Genomic DNA, 18,021 nt, shown 5'->3' with positions numbered 1-18,021 from the left:
AAATGCCCTACAATTTTTCAAACCATCTTTATCATCCTTCACCCTTCTTGGTTCTTTTTCTTCCAAAGGGATCCTTAGGAAGTAGTTCCATCATCCCCTCCCTTTTCAAAAGGACTTATCCTCAAATCAAGTGGTTCTTCAACATAAAAAACATCAACTACAAGAAAAACATGAGGCAAATCATTAGAGATGATATATTCATATAAAATGTGTGGAAAGTCCACCCCATGAGGAATTCCTTCTATAGTCCTAACAAGGGTCCCTAGACTAGGAAGGATAGACTCTATAAGAATAAGGATAGGATCCTCACTACTATGTAGTCTATATGTAAAACTAAATCCTAAAAATGTGAAGCTACCAAAACTATAACAAACTAAGGAAGTACTCCTATATACTAAGGTATCTTATCTAAGGTACCCTATGTAGTAACCTAGGCGCCTACAAGAAAACATAGTGAGCATAAAAAGGAAACTATCTAGAAAACCTTTGATAATATTATTTGTTAGATACAAAATGGAAAAGGGTCTAATGAAGAGTCTAGAAGACTCATATAATCTAATTTTGTCTTGAAGGAAAGTAGTCAAGTTAAGTTCAAAGAAGTTTGAACTTCCCTTAAGATCAAAAATAGAAAATAAGACACCATAAGATGTATCTAATAAATAATATAAATCAAAAGTTGGGTGCTTTATTAGAACAACTAGAGTAGAAAGAGTCCTAAACAGACAATGGTTGTCTACTTTGGGCACCACCAAAGTAGTAGCATAAGAAGTAGAACTAGGTGAAGTCTACTTCTTCACTAGACCTTGAGATCCTTTATTTTCAAAAATATTTTAGTTTTGGATCTTAAGCTCTAAATCTGTGGCGGTAATAGAAGAAGAGTTAAAATCATTGTGAAGAGGAAAAGTCTTTTTGCAATCATTTTTAATAGAAAAGTGATTTTTCTTTATCACAATATTTTTAGAAGAGACACTATCCTCCTTACCTTTCTCTAAGAGTAGTGTATTTTTTTTGTCATTATGAGTTGATCCTCTAAAACTTGTGAAGGTGATAAAGGGTTCAACACATGTTTCTTTCCCACGTGAGTGAGACTTATCTTGTTAGTATAAGGTCATCATGAATAGCCTTCCTATCATATTGTCAAGGTCTTCCAAGTAAAACATGACTTGTCTCCATGGACATGATATCACATAAAACTTTGTCTTTATACTTCCCAATGGAGAAAGAGAAGTTTACTCGTTCCTTGACCTCTAATTGTCCATCCTCATTTAACCATTGTAATTTATAAGCTTTAGGATGGGAAATAAGAGTCAAGTTAAGCTTGTTAACCAACTTCTTGAGCTACAAAAGTTGTTACATGAAGCACTGTCTACAATGAGAGAGAACAAGTTTTTTCCAAAATTTTGCATCTAGAATGAAATAAGTTCCCTCTTTGGGATTGGTATTGCTCATGGGGTTGGTTAGTAAGTAACCTTCTAGCAACTAACAAGTCTCTTTTACATGGAGAGATATCTTCATTAAGGTCTATGACTATTTCTTCTTCACTAGAGGATGAAGAAGAGGGTGAAGTACTATCACTACTATAAATGTCATTGCCCCTTAAAATCATTGTTTTCTTAGTAGGGCATTGGGAGGCTATGTGTCATCTCCCTAGACATTTAAAACATTTGATACTACTTGTCTTTAACTCCATTGTAAATTTCTCCTTCGATTTTTCTTTTTCTTTTTCTTTTTCTACTGACCTTTCTACCTTAGATTGACAGGAGTACCCCTCTTTCTTGAAGTCTTTTCTAGGGTATGAAGTGTTAGATTCTTTCCTAAGACTAGACTTTCTCCTTAATTGATTTTTTACCCTTGCACAAAGTTGAACTAGTTCATTAAGGTCTCTATAGGGTAGTAGTTCAACTTTATCCTTAATTTCAAGATTATGGCCACTTTGGAACCTAACAATGGTGGTTCTTTCTTCTTCCCTAATCCCAACTTTTAACATGAGCATCTCCATTTGTTGCTACATTCCTACACACTTTGATTTCTTTGTTGGAGTCTTTGGAGCTTGTCCATTAAATCTCTCTCATAATAAGGAGGAATATGCCTTCTCCTTAAGGTACTCCTAAGTTCATTCCAATATTTAATGGAGGGCTCTCTCATAATTTGTTTTTCTCTCACCAAGGAAATCAACCAATGCATGGAACTTCCTTGAAATGCTATGGTGGCTAAAGGTACTTTTTTTCTTCACTCACATTGTAGCAAGTGAAGATTTGAAGACACGAGAGCTCATTCGCTTGAATATTGCGTGTGAAAGATTTGAGAGGTGCAAGATCTCACTTGCTCGATAATCACGTGTAAGAGTGTGAAGATGTGAGAGCTCATTCTCTTGGACATTGCGTGTAAGATTATAAATATGTAAGAGCTTTTTCGCTCGGATATCATGTGTGAAAATTTTGAGAGGTGTGAGAGATCCCTTGCTTAGTAATCGCGTGTAAGATTTGAGAGGCACGAGGGCTCGCTTGCTCGATAATCGCATGTAAGAGTGTGAAGACATGAGAGCTCGTTCGCTCAGACATTGTGTGCAAGATATTTGAGGATTGTTGGAAAATATGTATTTGTATTTGTCGGAACCTGAAAAATTGCGATCTTACCCACAAATGGTTTGGACTTCCATTTTGAAAATCTCATCGGTTAGGGAATGCTCAAAGACTAAACTAATACCTAACCAATGATTTTTGAAAAATGTTTGAAGGAGGGGCCACCGATATTTTACTCAAAATATCGGAAAAAGAAAAGATTTTGAAATTACAATAAAGGCCTTCATAGCCAGAATTGGATTCGGGAGTCAGTTACGTGTAGGTGTTAAGCACCCTACAATGCCCTAAATCGGTACCCTATGATGATATTAGCATAATAATAAGTAATATTTTAAATATCTTATCCCATTTTATTATTTAATATTATTTACATGACGAAAAATACCTATTATCTACATGATTATTTATTAGCGTATAAGAATTATAAATAAAATAAATAAAATAATAAATAAAAAAATAAAATAATAAATGAAATAATAAATAAAACAATAAATAAAATGAATAAATAAAATGAATAAATAAAAGAGAAGAATTTAGAACCTTTGAAGTAAGCCTTTTATAAGGGTTTATCTGATGAATCCAATGACTTTGAGTTTCCTGGCTTTTTACTTGACGATGAGGCATATTTCTTCACCAAGCTTCCGTCTTTGTTGGGCGATTGACTTTTCTTGCCAACAAATAGAAAATCTGTGACATATGAATATAAGGTTGATTCCCAACATATCTACACCACTATAGGTAAAGAGGTCAGCGTTCTTAAGTAGCACTTTGATGATGCCCTGGTGTATGTCATGGGGCAATTTTTTTCCGATCTTGGTCAACTAGTCGGGCTTAGGGTCGTCTTAGAGGTCTTATAACTCATTAGTTGGTGTTAGGTAACTATCTTTGTATCCAGATCAAGGATCGAGGATCAAGGTTGAAGCCTATAATAAGCGATGGGATGTTTGGTTCAACCACTTAGTCAACATTAACAATGATGATCTCCTTTCCACCTATGATTTTGAGGCTGTCAACAAAATATTGCCTTGTTGTGCATTGGTCAGCTTGAATTCTGGTTATAGTGTCATGCTTTGTTGGAAATTTCACAGCAAGGTGAAGTATGGAGATTACAGTGCCCAAGGCATTGTGGGTGGGTCGCCATATAATAGCATTATATAGAGTAGCAATATCGATTAGTAAATATTTGACATTTTACTGACCTAGCATGCTCGTCTTCCCTAAATTTAGTCAGGAGTTCCATATATCCCCATGTGGTGATAGTGTGACTAGTGAATCCTAGAAATGATTTGTGTTATAGATCAATGATACTTTGTGGTAATTGCATCTAGAGGAAAGTTTTCCAGTACAAAATGTCAATCGAGCTTCCTTGGTCCATCAGAGTTTTCTACACTTCCTAGTTGGCAACTTGGACTAAGATGACTACATGTTCATCGTGGTACGGATCATTCCCTGAAAATTTGTAGTCAATGAAAGTAATAAGGGGTAGTGATTTGGGCATTTTAACGTGTGTGATGGCCATACTACCAAGAGCCCTAAGGTGTTTTCTTTTGTGATGAGTTGGAGGGGCCACTGCCAACCAATCCATTGGTGATAGTGTATATGGAGGTTACATTACCTTTCATTACTTGGCCTTGGGTGGAGGTCATGTGTGGATGAAGGATAGTTTCACTTCGGTCTCATAATGGATGTCAAATGTTCTTACCAGAGTTTTGTAAGTTCTCCCATGGCAGCACCTATAAAGACACTCTAATATATCTTCTTGTTAGGTGAAGAATTAGGTTAGGGTTGCATGATACCTAGTGCCTCGTATATATGTTGGATATTGTTGCATGATACCTAGTGCCTCATATATATGTTTGATATTGTTGCATGATATCTCAAATATATCTTCTTGTGATTGCGTTGCGTAGGGACATTGTCATTAATTAACAGAGATATTGTTCTAGATAAGTAAAGATTATATTAAGTAATCACTATATATGTTCCAGAATACAATATTAAGAGAGATATCCATGCTGAGATTCTTACTAGTCATTAGGGATTAACCGTTTAGGATTTTATTGTGTTACGGCAGGTAGGAGACTTGTCATGAACGAGTTGTTGTAGATTGGCTTAACTACGACGGGTAGCACAAATTAAAATATTTATATATGTATATTTGAAAATTTCAAGATGGAGGGTCGTCCCACCCTCATCCTCCCTAAATCCTATCCCTTGTATTACGAAAATTTATGGACAAATGTGGTCGCAATTGCGATCACGACACAACTATAAAAGCTTTGGCCATATGTATGAAATTCCAATCTACCTATATACTCTATATTTGTGGTATCATTGGTCAATGTGTGATTTCCAACACATTTCTTATATTAAGAATTGAATATTTTAAATATAAAATTTATAGAATTGAACATCTCTAAATGGTTTGACAACTATCTCACAATAGGTAGTCTGATAAATCTAATAAAAATTAATAATTGTTAAAATAAACTCTAATATTATCTTAAAGAGTAGGTTATAAAAAAATTTAATTTTATAAAATTAACTTATATATAAAATAAAAATTACTCTTTATTTATATACTATATTTACTATATGATGCAGGTTTTTTTTTTTACTCATAAGGTAGTTTAGCTGCTTGGCACGTACCTTGATTAAACGACCCATTTAATTCAGATTCATGTCAACTGTACAATTGGGTTACCATATCAAAAGGATTGAAATGGGTGCAGAAATATGGAAAGGAACTTCATATATATTTTCATTATTAATGAATGAAAGTTTGTGCATTTGAACATGCTTGTCAAGGAAGAAGGAAACAGTGGTGGTGGAGAGGAGGTTAGTGCAGAAGAAACAAAGAAAACAAAGTAGCTAATAGGACATGACATCCAGAACGAATTGTCATGTCTTCATAATTTGGAACTATGAGCACCACAACTTTAGTCTTCTGGCCGACCACAGAGACAGTAATTGATTGACCCATTGATCGGGATTATGTACTAGTGGTGGGACTGCAGCATTGTGGATTAGAGTTCGAAATTATTGCTTAATATACACTTGTAACTCAGCAATTCTAAAAGTTACCTTTCCTCAGATTCTTGTGGGTTCGAATGGAGGTTCTGTAATGTATTTGCCATTAAACTCAAGCCAGTCATATTAGAATTTGAATATACCAGTTGGATTTATTTTATAAAATTTAAATTTAAATCTAACCTATTATTTATTAGTTTTTTTAGGTATAATTTAATCTTTTTGAAAGTTTGATTAATTCTATTAATCTATTTAAAAACTTATTTTATATTAATAATATTAAATAAATTGATAAATTTAATTTTGAATAAGTCAATAAATTTATTTTTAAATATACGTATGAGTCTTATTTTTTAATTTTTATGACAAAAAATAATTTACTTTATTATTATTGAAATTTAAAACTTAAAATAAAAATAAAAATAAAAATAAAAATAAATATAAGAGGATAACTCAACACACTCATGTCCACTCATATATATGAAAGAAGATAATCTTATTTCAAATGAAAAAAACTTTCTAAAACTATTTTCTATATTTCATTGAAAATATTTTAAATAAACAACCATAAAAATGTACGAAAAGAAAAGGTGAAAATGTGACCGCTAAATTTTTTATTTTTTGAGAACAAAGAATATAAAATATTTAGTTAAGTTAGTAAAAATGTCAAAAATATTAATAATTTAATTTTATGTATTACAAATTTATTTATTTAATTATATTATTTATAATAACATATGTATTATTTTTTTATTATAATATATAAATAAATAGACTAACTTTCAAATTAACAGACTTTTTTTTTATAAATTTAAAAATAACCTTTTAAAATAAATGAGTTTTTTTAAGCTTATTTTGTTAAATAGGAAAATACATACTAGATCATAAATTTAGGTTTAAGACATATCTTATTCCTATTTCTAGTTGCTATCATGCATGTGAATATTTTGTTTAACCAAAGAGGTAAAGTTTAGTGTAGATTAAACTCTATTCAACACCTATACAGAAAAAGAAAGTGAAACATAAATATAAGTAATGATAAAAAGTGATAAACAAAATATTAATAGAAAATTTGATATTTATCTTAAAGATTAAAGAGAATTTAATTCATTATATCTTAAGGCAAAGGAGGAATGCTGCATAAAGACATACGCTACTATGCATTAATTTAGATATGGGTTGAGATTTCTCCTACTTTTAATTGATTATTGGATAACAGTCATTACAATGTTTAATTTATTTTATAAGAAAGTAATAAAAAAATTATAATAAAAGGGACAATTAAATTATCTACCGTATCTAAAATTCTAAAATTGTCAAATATCATAATCAATATTATTTAATTTAATTATTTCCGTAACTACAGATACCATGTATTTTTGGATTAAAAAGATATCATACATTTTATTCTAATAATGACATGTTTGATATTATAAATATATATATATATATATATATATATATATATATATATATAGATATATATATTACCGTATCTAATACAGTGAAATAATTAAATTTTCCACTGATTCGTGCCCATTTAGATATTTACATAGTTGAACAAAAATGATACGTCAGGGTTTCAGGAAATGAAAAGTGAAAAAATGATAAGGCAGATACTTGGTTTAGTCTGGAAATACATCTCCAAAAAATATCCTAACAACTCAAAAGACAAACAAAATATATTTAGTTCTACATAATATGCAAATACCATATATTGAAAAATAAATGATATACCATGTAATAAAATTAACTTGTATCTATAATTAACCATAACTTGTATCTACAATTAACCATGCCCTGCATAAAAATAAACGAAAAAATGAATATGTCAAGGCAAAATCCATGTACTAAAAAATAAATAATATAACGTATGCATGATATACCATGAACTAGAGTCAATTTGTATCTACAGTCCACCATAACTTGCACCTATAATCTACCATGCCCTGAATAGAAGGAAATTAAAAAAATTGAAGATATTAAAGCAAAATCCTCTTTCAAAGAATGAAAAGACATCAAATATCACCTTCAATATGATCACTATATTCATCACTATCATCTTCATCATCTTCGTCATTACTTTCATTGTTATGTTGAGTTGACAATGGTAAATGTGAACAAGAACCAACAAATCCTAAGGTGTTGCATTAGAGCTGCTAATGCGAACAGAAAATAAAATATATTTTAAAATATATTATTGAATATTTATATATAATAATAACAATTAAAAGAAAATAAAATACAACAAGAGTAAATAAATTAGAAGCAGGACTATAATTTGGAAGTTAAGGAGGGAAACATACCTCTAATATATAATTAAAAGCATCTAAACATCCAAACTATCACAAGGCACTTCATGATACTGCATTATAAACTTAGATAATTAGAACATTATCTTTGAGTACTACATAAACAAAATAAAAGTGACCTAGTACTAAAAAGGTTAATGACATAAGAAAGAAAAAAAGTAAACACTCCTTTTAATTACTAAATTTGAAAGATGTTATTATATTAATTTTTAAAATTTACAAGATCCAGCACACGAAGGGCAGTGTTTTAACAAGAACATTTATTGCCATATCTTTTTTAAAAAATTACTTATATCTAGAAGTATAAAGAAAAGAAAAATGAATTAATATAATTTAACAACTTAAAATGAATAAGTATTCGATATTTTTGTTATTAAAATTGTGAATAAAATGATTAAATAAACTTTATCTTACGTAAATTGAAGAAAATTAAGTAGATATGTGATTTATAGCAGTAGTTTGCTGTCACCACTGCCTAGTTTTCTTTCCTATCCATTTAACATTTATTTTATAATGAAATTGAGCTCTTTTCATCTTAGAGTGTCCCACTGAAATAAAAATAATTAATGTATTTTTTTTAATTAATGATATAAGTGAGATATATAGTTACAAGGAATTATGAGTTTGGTCATAAATCATTCATCCAGTAGGTAAGGAATACATAAGTACTTTGTTAATATCTATCGGTGTATATCAAGGTGAATGGATGAAGGTAAACAACAAGAAAAAAACAAAAATTAATATATAGTTAATTGTAAATGTGTTTGTGGGTGGTATGTAGTATGTAAGAGTATATTGCTTGCTTATAATTTATTTTGACAAATTCTAGCTTCTACTGCTCAATACCCGGTTCCCTCTTTTAGGCTTTCTAGAAATACATTCAATTAAAATACAACAGAAAAAAAATCATGTTATAGCAAACAACTCAACTCACAAGACTATGCTCAATATTTAATGTAAAAATATAATTGTTAGCATCAAAGGAACAAAATGATTTACGTAAGCAACTAATAATCCAAGAGAGAAGCAAAGACAAAGAACAATAGAGACACCAATGAGCATCCAATATGCATAGAGAAATTCATGTGCCTTATTCTAAACAAATCATAGAAACAGAATTTCTAGAATCATTGCTGAGACAATCCTAAACTTCTTGCACCAAGGCCAGAATCCAGTAAAACCACCTATTATAACCACCAACTTCTGAGTGGGATCAAACGAAAACATGGCATCAATCACAGAGGAAGAGACATAGTTATACAAATACAAGATAAAGCTGTTAATGCATTTCCATGTATAAAATTAAAATAGTAATGAGAATTTTAGTAGGTTTTGCTATTTGATCATGAATGAATGTGCAACAATGGTGAACACATATCTTCTATGATTTGGCTTGCATTTGTGTAAACAGCAGAATTAAGCACTTTTCACCAAGAGCCTTATCGCATGAAAACTTAAAGCCTATTTTGACAAGCTTCTTGCATGAAAACTCAAAACATGAACCTCAATTTTCACTGTCAAAATGTGCATAAACAGTAAAAAATCGAAAAGTTTTTATTAAAAATATTATATCTAAAAATATTTAATAATATAATTAAAATAATATATATATATATATAAATAAATGATTGGATAAATCCTTTTATAATTTCATATATTAGCTTGACAGTTAGAATTATAATATATTTCATCAGATTTTTATTTTTTTATATAACTATAAGGTATAACTAGCTTCTTCCCATCATATATCATTTAAAATAAAGTGATGAACTACTGTACAATCAAGTTTTGGTATTTGTATTTTGTAGATGTATATTCTCAACATATATTTTTTTTAAAGTAAAATTCTTGTATTAGTAATAAGCTGGCAAGATTGCTATAACTGTTAATTTGTCTCACTCTCACACATGTTTTTCCCACAACAATCTATGATGTGCATTTGCAGTGGCATCCCAATTACAGAAAAATATACTTGGGATCAGACTTCTCGATCGGAATGCATAACGAAAACATATATAAACACATTGAAATTGAAAAGTAGTAGCATATATATGTAGAGGGTTCGAAATATTGCTTTTGCATAATGTGTTCTCCCTGCCCCAGCAATTTTAGAGTTTGAAGGTTTGGAGTATGCATTTTAATTTGCTATAGTAGGATAAGATTCTTCTCCCATGTTCTGTAGTCTACAGAGTAATTTTCTGTTCCAAAAACTAGAGCATTTTCTCTTAAAATCAAACAAGTATGTGTAGTGGCAGTTTCAACTTAGATCAAAATTAAACAGGTTGAGAACATGGAAGAAAGCAAGGAAATCATATCCAACCAACATCTTACCTCCAGCCAACATCTGCTTCTACATTTTTCAGATTCCAAGCATTGTCTTCTATCTTATTGAGTTGGTATTTCAAATCTACATTCAAAAGCACACAAAAAATGAAGTGTTGTGCGGTGAGAAAAATTAGGAAAAGGAGAGAAAACGAAAATCCTAACAGAAGTGTTATGGTGTTGTGCGGTGCTCTTGTGGAAAAATAGTGTTACCGGCGATGTTGCAGAGGTGATGTAGTCAATGCAATGCAAGTAGAGGTGCGGTGCGAGAAAAGGAAAAGGAGAGAAAACGAAAATCCTAACAGATGTATGCGGTGCGAGAAAAGGAGAGAAGTGTTGTGGATGTGGCACGATGATATTTTAGAGGTGATGAAGAATAGTTGAGAGAAGTGTTATGGTATTGTGCGGTGCTTTTGTGGAAAAATAGTGTTACCGACAATGTTGTGGAGGTGATGTAGTCAATGCAATGCAAGTAGTATGGTGGTGGCAAGGAGACGACAACGTGTGTAAACGGAGGATTCAAAAAAAATTTTAAAAATTTGCAGGAAATATTTTTTACAAAAAAAAAAAATTACCTGGGAATTTAAATTTAAAACAAATTTTGCAGGAAAATAAAAAAATTCTTACAAATTTTTTTAGAAATTTTTATTTACAACAAAAAATTTATATAATTAATATGTTGCAGTAAAATCTGCAAGAATTTTCTGCGAATTTAAAATTACAAAAATATTTGCAATAATTTATTAGAGATTCACATTTGTAAGAATTTTTGTAATAATTTCCTACAAATATTTTTTTGCATGAAAATCCTTAGGTAAATATATATTTTTAGTAGTGTGATTCGTGCCCATTTAGATATTGACACGTGCAGTGAAATAATTAAATTTTCCACTGATTCACGTCCATTTAGAAATTGATACGTGACAGATACAATCGGATTCCCATTGAAAAGCACATTCTTTTAACAAAATAAAATTTTGTTTTAATTAAATGACTTTTATTGATTATATTTTGATTATGTAATGTTGTTAGCTTTTGCTTTATTTATAAGCACTATATTTAACTGATTTAAAGGGATTTCAACTAAAAATCCAAATAATTATCAAGATGAAGAGATTCCAGTAGTTAAGAAGTGTTTCAAAAGATTCCTGTTATAAAAAAGAAAAGAAGAGAATTTTGTAAGAATTCATGAATTTTCAGATTTATTTGGGTTTAGGATTGGTGGACTTTAGATTCTCATGTTTGATACTTCAATCTTGGATATGGCAACTATACTTCAAATCTAGTGTAGATTTGTTTTTAATTATACTGTTAGAGGAATTGTGTCTTTATTCCTTTTCTAATTCCATAATAATAAAAACAAGATAAAGCTAACAAGAGAGTCTTTTGTTGTGTAAGCTAATAAAAATATAAAAAAGAAGAAATTAAATTCTTTTTATGTGGATGTAAATGGAACTGTAAAGGCACATGATGTGAAGGAAACATTTTGTATAAGATGTGAAGGAAATATTATATGATTGTCATGGCTTTTAAATCAAAAGTATTTAGGTAGAAAATATATATTATTTAATGTTAGTTTGCCAAGTGTGAACATGATGAACTTTGACAATGTGTCCTGTTTTACTGTATAAATAACTTTGATTTATATATATATTTTATGTTTTTATATATATTTACATTTTTATTTTTACTTTTATCTCATGAATTATAATTTTTTGTTTATTATTATCATTTTTTTTTAGTCTCTACCCTTATTTCACATCCCATACAGGCATGAGAAAATCATTTTTGTCTTATAAAAGACAGAAATGACTAAAACGGAGGAATATTTGTGCACGTGTACTCATATGTACACTCATGTGTGTTCAATTATGTATGATCTACCTGGTTGAAACATTAAATTTAATTGGAAAAGTTGATATTTATGGCTTCCACTAAATTTCTAGCCACATTTTTTTTTAACATAATGTTTATGCAAGTACACGAAGCGAAAGGGTTAAAATAAAATAATTAACTCCACTACTGAAATTTACTTATGGATGGAAAAGCATATTTAACAATGAGGTGACAGCAACAGTATAAGACAGCATAGGATATATTATATAACCTTATCATTTCAAAATTAATTTAATCACAATTTGTAAGTAAAATAGAAGTAAATTGAAGTTTGGTGTATGTTCCTTTTTTCACTAATATATTCAAGCTAGGTTTCCGTTTATATATATACTTATGAAGGGTGAGAGTTTATTGGTGCTGAACTTGACAAGATAAAACACACTTATATATCTTAATTAAAGTCAACAAAAGGCAAAAGACCACAAGTGCAAACTTTCTAGAGGGGATTACCAAACTTGACATGTTATCACCAAAAAGCGACATTTTACTTTGAATAAAGTGGCCAAAGTGCTTGGGTGGGATATGCTTAAAGTGACCAATGAGAGCTTCAATTTTAAGTGCTTTAACTCCAACAGGAAGACTTGACTTATATGTAAGATCTAGATGTTGACTTAACCAGCTGATTATCAGCATCTTCTCATGATTTTTTTTAATATTTTATAAAATATTAAATGAAGATAAATAAATTTAGTATTTTATAAAAAAATATATTTAATGTTTTATAACGAATTAAGGGTTATAAATGAAAAAAGTAAACAAATTTAACATTTTAGAAACACAAATGTTTATATTTTCATAAAGATTATAAGTATCTTTTGTAAGACACATTTTACTCCAAATGAATAGAATCATACTTAACTCAATTGTATGTTCAAGAGGGATTCAAATCACTTATCTCATTTAAATGTCTCACATTATGTCTTACCAATAAAAATTTGATAAAGAGATTGAAAATAAAAAATATTTTTTAATTTTTTTTTCATATATCTTTTACAATTACGTTGTTATCTTTTTTTTTTTTATCTTTTAATAAAGACTGTTAGTTGTCTTTTCCTTATACCCCAATAAAGATTATCTTTTCCTTAAACATTTTCCTTAAATATTGCATAATCTACATATTACACTTTGAAAAATCTCATTTAATAAGTAAAACAAGACTTGAGAGTAGATATGAGTTATTTAATTAAATTCCCAAGATAAAAACATCATAATTTGTTATGATTCTTGTAAGCCACAACATTTGTCTAGAGCTGTCAAAAGGGGTCAGTCTTGCCCACGTGAGCCGATCCACCTTGACCCACTTTAAAAATGGGCCAACGTAACCCAATCCACTTTTGATTTTTTCAAAATTTTGTTGACCCGGTCCGACCCACTACGGGTTGATGGGTCATACGATTCAGCCCACCAACCCACCAAAAAATTAAAAAAAAATTACCAACAAAATTCAAAATTTCAAATTAATTATAAATTAACATAATAGTCATAAAATTAGCATCATTAATAGTCATAAGTCATAACTCATCATACAAAATTAAATACAAACCATGATAGAAGTCTAAAATAAAAAATTTCAATGTCCCATCATACAAAATTAACTATAAACCATAATCAAATTTCCATTGCAAAAAACAAATTGGGTGGGTTGGTGGGCTGCCTGGCCCACCACAGGTTCAGTCCAGGTGGGTCGAGTGAAAGTGGGTCGCGTTTAAATATACCTACTTACTACAAAATTTTCATTTATTTTGGCATGACCCAACCTATTTTCAAGGTCGGCCAGGTTGGCCCATGAGTCACGGCCCATTTTGACGGCTCTAACTAAGGCATCTCATGTCTCCTAGTGGTGGCCGATCCTGATCTCTCACACTGCTCACAAGTGCCAAAGACTTTGTGTGGATCTTTGAAGATGGTGGGCCAGTAGAACCCACTATCCAACACCTTCCTGGTGGTCTGGTATGGTCCATAGTGCCCTTCTATAGTTGAAGCATGATAGAATTGGAGCACTGACTAAATCTCATGATCTAGAATACACCTACGAATAGCTTTGTCATTGCAAAACATCCACATGTAAAGATCATCCCAAACATAATATTCAGTATCACTTTTCAATTTATATATTTGGGACCTAGAAGCATTTGGAGGTAAAATAGAAGCAACCAAATAGTTAACAATATCAGCAAACCAAGGAGCAATATCATGTACAAGCATCAACTACTCATCAGGAAAATCATCTCTAATAAGGAGAGGATCAACAATCCTCCCCTCTGTCCTACTCAAATGTTTGCAACGAAGTTTTTTGCACCACTCTTGTCTTTGATCTGAATGTCAAACTCCTGCAAAAGTAACATCCGTGTAGGAAACATTTATATTTATCTTCCCTTATGATTAGAGAGATGAATCCTTTTGGCTCAAGTTAGAGATTTAAGTTTGGCTTATAAGGTTACTCTTAGTAGTGTGAGACTAAGTATGACTTGAGTAACGAATGGATTGTTGAAGGAAATTGGAGAAGCACAATTTTGGTGACAAGATATGAGGCTATAAGATAAGAGTTTGACTTGGGTGTAGATGGAGGGATGAAATTAGAGATATGATATGTATACCTAGTGAACTTATGCTTAGGTGCTTAATCTTTAGAGATGATCATAGAAGTAAAACCAATATCGTGGCAGATGCCTTGATTATGATGACCTCTGGTATATCATTTTGATGATTTAAGGGTTGAATTTGATTGGAGAATTTAGAGACTTATGCTTGGTGTGTGAGATTATCCTTAGGAGCATTGAATTGATTATGTTGAAAGTGACTAGTGAATTTGTAACATTGTTAAAATAAAAAAAAAAAGGCTGATTCAGTAGCCCAGAACGGGCCGTTCCCAAATTGGAACGGGCCGTTCCAAGCTACTGAATTGAACTACATATTGTAGTTGAGAACAGGCCGTTCTGGGAGGGAGAACGGACCGTTCAGGAGGGAGAACGGACCGTTCTGGAGGGAGAACGGGCCGTTCCGGAGGGAGAACGGGCCGTTCCGGATGAGTCCCGGAACGGGCCGTTCTGATTTCAGAACCGGCCGTTCTGGGCGTTAATTTTGTGCGTGATTTGGGAGTTTGGAACGGGCCATTCCGAACTCGGTACGGGCCGTTCTGGGCCAATCCAAAAGTCTATAAATAAGGGGTTGGGCGCCTTCAGGAGTTTCAGAGTTTTTAGAGAAAAGTTTTAGAGAGAAGGTCTCTGGGTCAGTGAGCTCCTTTCTCTCCCAAATTTCTCTGTTTGACTCCTTTTCTCCTCTAGATCACTAACTCCTTCTGACTTTTCTTGAAATTCAGATCAGAAAGCTTGTTTTGGGAAGACTGAAGTTCCGAGTTGAGCCTCGAGGGGAAATTCTACTTTTGTTCAGTCTTTGGCTATCTGAGCCAATCTTCAGGTAAGGGAAGCTAGAATGTTTGTTATTTAAGTTGCATGTGAGTTTAGAAACTCAATTGATGCATGAAAGTTGAGGATCCATGGCTGGATCGGAGAATTCGCTAATTGTTCAAAGTCTTGGAAAAAAAATGGGGGTTCTGGTGAATTTGATGCATCAGATGGGTGCATGTTGATTCTAGGTTTATTTAAGTTGTATGGAGTCTATGCATTGTATTTTGTGTTTGCATGTGGCTGGATTTGTTGGTGTGGATGAGAGTTTGTGAACTCTGTTATTGGAATTTAGGCCGGGCGCAGGTTGAATGCGCTAGGCGTGGATGAGTCTTGGGACTCTTAGGCTGGGATTAGGCTGGGCGAGCTCAGGCTACGCCGAGGTGAATAAGTTTATGAATGAATTGATGCTTATGCATGTTTAAAGTTAAAGTTTTAGATCATGTATGTATGATATATGATGTATGGTGAGGTGTGATTCATAAGTATGCTTTGTGATGATACGTATGAATGTTTGAATATGATATGACATGCGTATATGTTCATATGAGTATGATTGTTGATCATAATGGTGGGCAGACCATCATGATGTATGATGCATTATTGCATGTGATGTCTTATGACATGTGTATGATTGTTGATCATGATGGTGGGCAGACCATTATGATGTATGATGCATGATTGCATGTGATGCCTATGGCATGAGTCTAGCTTAGGACTTGAGGAGAGGAAAAATATTTTCGAACTGGAAGAGCTCACATAGAGTCTCTTGAGAGTGGTGCTTGGATAGACCACTGATATATGAGAGTGGTGCTCTGGGAGGCCACTGGATTTGGGAGAGTGGTGCTCAGATAGGCCACTGGGTTGGGTGAGTCTCCTCTAAGTCCTTAGCTAGTGTTGGAGCGGGGTATGAGGTCGAGGGTTATTCCCTTAACCAAGTACTCGGGAAGGTGCGTGGATCCTTGCGGATAGTCGGTGGGCGAACTCCACAATTGACTTGGTTAATGCATGCCAAGGTCGTGGTAAGCCCGTACCCAGCTGTGCTATACCTGACGGTGGATCTGGACTTCCAAGTGTGTAAGTGACATCATCCGAGTAAACTCGAGGGAGGATTATATCCTGTTTAGCTGTGACCGAGCGGGCGCTTTGGGCGTGAAAACGGTTGGGGTGGTTTCGGTAGGATGGAATGTCACTTATACAGCTCTATTATTATGGAGATCTCCTAGGTGTATGCGTGACGACGCATTAGATGATTGATATGAATTGATATCTGTCATGAGATGCATTTATTGCATGATTATTAATATGATGAAGTGTGGTGTTTGACTTCATGACTGGTGGATTATATTTTATGCATGAGTAGTATTGGATAGAGTGTATGGTGTGACTCTATGAATACGATTGTGTAGTATAGATTATTATGATTCATTTGTGAATTCTAGCTTACCCTTATGTTTCCATGTGGTGGAACTGTGATGATCATACTTGGTATGGGAGCAGATCAGGGCTAGCTTGGAGTCGAGGTGACCGCTGCGAGACGGGGAGTTTGATCCTCGTGTTAGGGTTACCATTTTGGGTAGCGATTTTTGTCTGTTTGACCGGCACTAGGGAATATTATTTTTGGGATGACTGTACATATATGGCATTTTATTTTGTATTTAAAGAATTTGGTTATTTTTATTCTTATCTATACCCGTATGTATGAGTTATCCAATTTAATATTTTCCTTAGTTCACTAGTAGTAGTGCGATTCCACTAAGTGTAGAGACCATGGCGGGTCGTTACACTTTTATGGTATCAGAGCCGGTCGAGTCTGTTAGGATGCTCTGTGGGGAGTGATCCTTCTATGTTTCTGTTGTGTCATATCTTTGATATGTGTTAATTTTGGTGAGTTGTAGTGGTAAAGTGTTAGTAAAAGAATGTTTGAATTCTTTTAGTATGATGAGGTCTCAGTTTGATCATATCGCTAGAACTATGGAGATGATGGCCATAGTGATGCAATAGTAAAGTGCTTACTTTGCTCAGATGGAGGTGGGTAGAGCTGCGGTTGAGGCAGCTAGACCGGTGGTCTCTCAGGCAGAGTTCAGGAGATGTTAGCTTCTTCAGTTCAAGGGGGATTCAGATCTTGATGTGGCATATTAGTGGTTGTGTGAGATGGAGAAGATCTTCAGTGTTTTGAGATCTTCTGAGGAAAGGAAGTTGGCCTATGCAATATGTATACTGGCAGGCGAGGCTGAGTACTGGTGGAGAGACACCAAACAAATGTTAGAGAACAGGAGTGTACCTGTTGATAGGGATTGCATTAAGAGAGCCTGTCTGTCCTAGATTATGCTATGAGGTTTGAGCATTTAGCTCGTTTCTACTCTCAGGCCATATCTGAGGCTTGGAGATGTAGAAAGTTTGCAGAGGGATTGAGGCACGAGCTGAAGAGGGTCATAGTCCCTATGTCCATAGTGGAGTTTCCTGCCTTGGTTG

The 18,021-nt window shown here is 32.8% G+C and overlaps 2 long non-coding RNA genes across 2 annotated transcripts; one reads left to right on the top strand and one right to left on the bottom strand.

The window, feature by feature from the left end:
• Positions 1-7,151: 7,151 nt before the first annotated feature.
• LOC114915943 (uncharacterized) lies at positions 7,152-10,806 on the bottom strand. The gene is made up of 6 exons (XR_003804211.2): positions 10,460-10,806; positions 10,256-10,331; positions 7,919-7,977; positions 7,642-7,768; positions 7,499-7,561; positions 7,152-7,412 (listed from the first exon to the last, which is right to left on the bottom strand). It is a non-coding gene; the product is annotated as an uncharacterized LOC114915943 (long non-coding RNA).
• A 4,546-nt stretch (positions 10,807-15,352) lies between these two features.
• Positions 15,353-17,226, top strand: LOC145956581 (uncharacterized). The gene is made up of 2 exons (XR_014432822.1): positions 15,353-15,559; positions 17,047-17,226. It is a non-coding gene; the product is annotated as an uncharacterized LOC145956581 (long non-coding RNA).
• Positions 17,227-18,021: the final 795 nt, after the last annotated feature.

Source organism: Cajanus cajan, chromosome 3, assembly GCF_000230855.2.
Source record: "Cajanus cajan strain Asha chromosome 3, NIPB_CcT2T_4, whole genome shotgun sequence".
Taxonomy (NCBI): Eukaryota; Viridiplantae; Streptophyta; class Magnoliopsida; order Fabales; family Fabaceae; genus Cajanus; species Cajanus cajan.
Note: the sequence above shows the minus strand (reverse complement) of the source record. Positions and strands in the feature narration are given on the sequence as shown.